This window comes from Podarcis muralis, chromosome 14, assembly GCF_964188315.1.
Source record: "Podarcis muralis chromosome 14, rPodMur119.hap1.1, whole genome shotgun sequence".
Classification (NCBI taxonomy): Eukaryota; Metazoa; Chordata; class Lepidosauria; order Squamata; family Lacertidae; genus Podarcis; species Podarcis muralis.
Window position 1 is genome coordinate 31,889,903 of NC_135668.1, and position 6,000 is coordinate 31,895,902.

The 6,000-nt window shown below is 50.2% G+C and overlaps 1 protein-coding gene across 5 annotated transcripts in view; it reads right to left on the minus strand.

Moving 5' to 3' along the window:
- The window catches only part of SLC5A11 (solute carrier family 5 member 11), a 342,594-nt gene extending 341,408 nt beyond the window's left edge, over positions 1–1,186 (minus strand). For all 5 annotated transcript variants that reach the window (XR_013390718.1, XM_077919170.1, XM_077919172.1 and 2 more), the window contains exon 1: positions 966–1,186. The gene's annotated coding sequence lies outside the window, so the exon portion shown is untranslated. The remainder of the gene's footprint in view (positions 1–965) is intronic.
- Positions 1,187–6,000: the final 4,814 nt, after the last annotated feature.

The following is a 6,000-nucleotide window of genomic DNA, read 5'->3' on the forward strand; positions in this document are numbered from 1 at the left end:
TCTTTGCCTGGAGTACCAAGTCCCAGTGGCAATTTCTTCCAGCAGAGGGAAACAGTAGCCTGGCTATCCTACTTCATTGCCCAAACTGGCAAGGGGTTTCCCCATCCACCCAATTTGAAATCCCCATCCTTGACGCTTTGACCAAGAAGGCTTTTGTCTCCTTGCTTAGAGCCAGCATGGTGTAGTGGTTAGAGCATCAGGCTAGGACCCAGGAGACCAGGGTTCAAATCCCCACTTGGCCATGAAGCTCACTGGATGACCTTGGGCAGGACAGCCACTGCCTCTTGACCTAACCTACCACACAGGGTTGTTGTGGGGGATTAAATGAGGAGGGGAGAGCCCCTGTGCACCACCTTAAATTCTTTGGGAGGAAAGGACCGGCACGAAATGAAAAAATAATTGCACCAAAGGTAGATGAGTCTGAACCATCCCATTCACAGCTGCTTTTAAAGGCCCACAATGCTCTCTGGGGCTCAGGGCAAAAGTCTGTGCATCCCCAGTGAAATCCCCAGGCCAGGGAGCCTTTGAGATTGCTAGCACCCCTTCCCCACCCTTCTGCCCTCCCAATTTCCATCGGTGAAGCCCACGTCCTGAAATTGCCTCCTCCTTGTGACTTGAAGAAATGGAAAGTTTAGGACCTTTTTGTCCATTCCGATCACAGTCTTGTTCTGCTCAGTTCCCTTGGCACCAAGCACCTGCCCTTTGCTGGGTTGGAGGCGGGCAGTTCTTTCCAGAGAACAACCAGCGCATTGAAGCAGCTCCATTGAAACCAGCACAGAGAGAGCCAGCAGACCATGTGGCTGGCCCATTGCCACCTCCGAGCCGGGTCTGATGCTCCTCGCCGTTCTGTTTACGGTTTTTGCATTTGCAGCCCCGATGGATCTAGAGCTAAAGGCGCCCCCAGACCCACCCGTAAGAATCCTCCACGTAATCCGACGCAAGCCGTGAGCAATGAGAGGACTTACCCTGCACCTTTGGGTTTCTTTCTCCTGTCACCCTCGATGCCGCCAGCCTCTTGCCAATCCACGAGACGGCTTAAATATTGCCAGCCGGCAGACGGGGATTTGCCAATGGGGCTGTTTTACATTTTCACGAGGCATGAGAGGAGAAATTTATAGGCAGAGCCATTCAGTTCATTGGAGGCCTGCTTGCTTTGTGTTGATGTGGCTTGCAAGAAGGACGGCCGCGTTGTTTCCTTATCAAGGGTTTGGGGGTCAAACTCCAAAGTGTATCATTCCCCCACTTCCAGAAAGCAATCATTGGAGGAGAGATGGAGAGAGGGAGGGAGGGAGGGAGAGGGAAAGAAGTGAATCGAATGCCAGAGATAAAGAGGAAAGTTGATAGAGAAGTGTTCATCCCTGTCCCATCATTATACTAGAACCCAGTGGGGTCATCCAAGGAAGCTTAATGATAGAAGACCAGGAGAATAAGAAGTCCTTCTTTATGGAGCACATAGTTCCCACTAGAAGGAGTGATGGCCACCAAATTGGATGGCTTTAAAAGAGGGTTTAGCAAATTTGTAGAGGAGAAGACGCTTCTCCGTGGCTACTAGCCACTGACTATGTTCTGCCTCAGATCAGAGGTGGTATGTCTTCCTTACAAGAAAGGAGAATCCAACTAAATATTAGGAAGAATTTTCTGTGGTTAAGAGTCAATGGTCTAACTCAGTGTAAGGCAGGTTCCGATGTTCCTTAAGGGAAGGGTTGTAGCTCAAAGGCAGAACACTTGCTTGGCATGCAGAAGATCCCCGTTTCCAAGTAGAACTGGGAATGTTTCCTTGTCTGAAACTCCAGTCTGAAACTTCTCTCCCTCCTCTGTGTTGTTTGTCCTATAAGTTAGCTTGGTCTTATTTTGAATGCACTATAAATCATAACACAACAATCAAAAGAAGCCTGTTTTGATGAAGAGATTGTGGTCAGGCAGCAAAGCATGTTGAGAAGTCATTGTCAAAACATTGTCAAGTCATTGTCAAAACACAGGTGCCACCCTCTCCAGTTTTGCACCAAACATTCCCCCCCCAAACAGTCCTTTCTTTTCACACAGGCAAAGCTGGCGCAATTCCTGTGCCCAGCAACCTGCATCTCAAAAGCAGAGGAAAAGGGGCACAGAAAGGCATCTTCACCTTGAAACACTGAGGCACCTGGGTCAGGTTTTTTTATTCCAACATTTAAATTCTAAGCAGAATTCTGAAAAAGACTTGCCACCAAACCATTTGACTTGCTGGCAGAGGGTGAGTTGCAGTCAGGCTGTTCCCACTTAACTGGCCCACGAAATGAAGCAACCTGGGCTGTGGCCTCATTGCAGCCAGCACAAATGCAGACGACGATGTATTGGAGCCCTCCAGAAATAATACAGTCGACTCACAACTTGCTTGCACTATCGATCGCAGCTTTACGCACTTGGCAGCCGGCCAGCATGCAATTGCACAAATTAAAGGCACGCAAACTGGAGAGCTTGGAAGATCTCTCTGTGCCAGGTTTTCCCACTGCAGAAAGAACTTTAAAGCTCTTCTTGGTTACTGGGTTTTGGGGAGGTCTTGTGCAGACTCCAAGAGACTCCCATGAAATTTGATGGGAGCCTCCTAGAGCCCGATAAGCAAAGTGGAGCACTTAAAAGCTCTCTGCCTTGTGCAAGGCACACTGGCTTCAGAAAGGTAGGGATGGTCCCATGGGGGCAATTCCAGGGGTTTTCTAGCTGTACTCAATTTTGGCTTTATGCACAATTCCTGGCATGTAACCCCCAAGAAGCAAGTTGCGAGTCAACTGTAATTACACTCCTCCAAAGGAGACTGGGCCACTACATACATTCTTCCATATGAACCTTCAGGGATGGCCTTTCTCTCAGTCCTCCGAGTGTCACAGGGGACATGGGAGTGTTGGCAGGGACATATGAGAGGGCCTTCTTGGTAGCTGCTCCCAGACTTTGGAACTCCCTCCATAGAGAAGCCCGGGATGAAAATGTAATAAATAAATGCAAATAAAAGCATAAATAGACACTCAGAGAGTTCCCCGGGAAGAGGAGTTGATTGCTAAACCACCTTGGGAATTGTAGCTCTGGGAGATGAATAGGCATCCTTAGCAAACTACAGCTCCCAGAATTCTTTGGGGGAAGCCGTGGCTGTTTAAAGTAGAATCAAAGATCTTTAAATGTGCAGTGTAAATGGAGCTTGACTCCCTCTGGGGTTTCTGGCAGGAGACATTCCCAGCCCTTACACAGAATACCACTGGGGATTGAACCCAGGGCCTTCTGCATGCTGAGCAGGTGCCCTGCCACTGAGCTCAACCCCTTCACTGCAACGTCTACATCCTGGGGGAAACCCATCGCCTCCCACGCTACAGTGGTTGCATACTTGAAGGAGGATTGACCAAAGTTTACCCACCAGTGGAAGCACCATCATCCTCTTGGGACAGAAGAGCAGCTGACAAGGCTCCATCGCAAAAGCTGAGCTGACTGGGCACTCCGGAACTCTCTTCTCTCTCCTTTGGCGTTGTTCATTGCTACACCGTCCCCCATCAAGACAAGTGAAAGACGGGCCTCAGTTGCCTTGCCACCCTCTTGCACAAAAGAACAGCCGCCCCACCCCTGGGCATTGTGCCCAAAGTGATCTCAGGGCATCACATGAGCCACTGTGCCACCCTACCCCTGCTCTCCTTTCGGGGCTGGTGGGGGCGAGAGGGGAGTTAAGATCTTCACAAAGCCCTCATCTGGAGTTGCAGACATTTTTGCTGGGAGCTGCTTTTTAGGAAATTGCTAAATGTTGGCATTCTGCAGAAGGTTTTGTCAATAGACTCGTGGTTTACTCAGATGTGGTTTGTTGCTCTGGCTGAGAAATTGACATGCCAGGTCAGGGCAGCCAAAGGCAAGACGAGACTTTTATCCTTGCACAACACCTGGGCTTAATCCATCTTCCCATATGAGATGCAACGATCAATAAAGACAACTTCCCCAGACCCATGGAAACAGCTGGAGAGACCTAGTGGACTAGAGTCTTTAATATGCATTATGAGTAGGTTCTAAGTTGTGGATCCATTCTTAAGGAAATCAGCCCTGAGTGCTCACTGGAAGGACAGATCCTGAAGCTGAGGCTCCAATATTTTGGCCACCTCATGAGAAGAGAAGACTCCCTGGAAAAGACCCTGATGTTGGGAAAGATGGAGGGCACAAGGAGAAGGGGATGGCAGAGGACAAAATGGTTGGACAGTGTTCTTGAAGCTACCAGCATGAGTCTGACCAAGCTGTGGGAGGCAGTGGAAGACAGGAGTGCCTGGCATGCTCTGGTCCATGGGGTCACGAAGAGTTGGACACGACTAAACGACTAAACAACAACAAAGTTGTGGTTCCAACTTTAAGCTGTGGTTACATCTGCAAGAAATGACAGGCGAGCTGCTACTGCTTACATATTTTAGATTTAGATCAACACCTAGACAAACAAAACAGCAGCAGAAAGAAAAGTGCAAGTGCCCCGTGCTGGCAGTGGGGCCTGCTGAATGCCAGGTCTGTTACTGAGCGAGATTTTCAGAGGACCCAGCAAAACGCAGCAGGAGAGAGCCAGGGTTACTTTGGAAGAGTTGCTGTTTTTCATTGACCCACTTTCTGACCATCAATGAGCAGGTGATGTGGCTGACCTGCTCGCAGTTAATGATCACCCCTGCCAAGGCCGCCAGGGCTCCCTTGCACATGACCTCATCAAGAAGACTTTGCATTATCAACAAAGAACCACGTGCCCATCGAGAGACAGATCCGCTGCCAAGGCGTAGCAAAGAGCAGGCGACAGACCAGTGTTTCTTACTCCTGGCACGCTGACTGTCACGGCAGACACAGCAGTGGCTGTGGGCTAAAGCTCAGGGCAGGCTGTGCAGGAAGTTAGTGGAGATCTGGAGCTGCAAACATGCTTGGTTGGTGGCCACGAGCGACGGGTGCCATTCACGCTGGACTGGCGAGGCAACCCTCTGGGGAGGGAAACCTGCAGCTCTCCAGCAGTTGCTGGACTACATCTCCCATGATCACTGACCATTGGTGATCCTGGATTGGGATGAGGGGTCCAACCAGGGCCGGCCCACCCAAGAGACACGTTGAGGCAGTTGCCTCAGGGTGGCAGGCTCTCAGCAGCTGGGAGGAGTGACAGAACCGCCACTGCCACCTCCTCTATTGTGCATCTGCCACCCTCTGGGTGGGCAAACGGCAGAGGGTGGTGGGCAGGCACATGGCAGAGGAGGCTGGGGCAGCATTTCAAGTTTTGCCTCTAGGAGCAAAACAACCTGGCTGGCCCAAACAACACCTGGATAGCCAGCAGTTCCCCCATCCCTGCAGCAAAGAGGACAATGGATCTGCATTGCCTTCCTTATGTTTCTTTAACTCGCATCTCTGTGGCAAATGTCACTGTAATCAGCTGTGCTTAAATTGGAAGTGGGTGGCTCTTGAAAGGTCACCTTTCTCCCCTCCTTGGATACCTCCAGACGCACCTGCACCAATGATTAGTGAAAGCTAATGGATGGACTGTTCTCTCCATTGACTTGCAAGGGGGGGGAGAAGAGGCTGTACTCTCAGCAAGGGCTGCTGTAGAGAAGGATGAACACAGCTGCATCCCTCCCACTGGGGACCCAATCAATGCCTGGTCACCTCTTCCTACCTGCCTGCTCAGCTTGTAAGATATCACCAAGCCTTGCGCTCACAATCACAAGCATATCGTCGCAACCCAAATGAACCAGAAATGTGTGTTTCAAAAATCTGAGTGTCTCAAGAAGCTGCAGCCTACACAATGCCACACTCTGCTTTTCCTGCCTTTGTGCACCATCAACATCCACCCACCCACCGAGAGAGAGAGAGAGAAAGAGAGAGAGAGAGAGAGAGAGAGAGAGAGAGAGAGAGCTCTGAATGCCACCAAAACCACATTTGCACTGCAGCAATCTTTTGGCCAGCTCCAGAAACAAACCACAATTTCCCTCTCTAGAGGCTTGGTCTCACATCAGGGATCAAAGCAATGTAACATTGCACATGCAA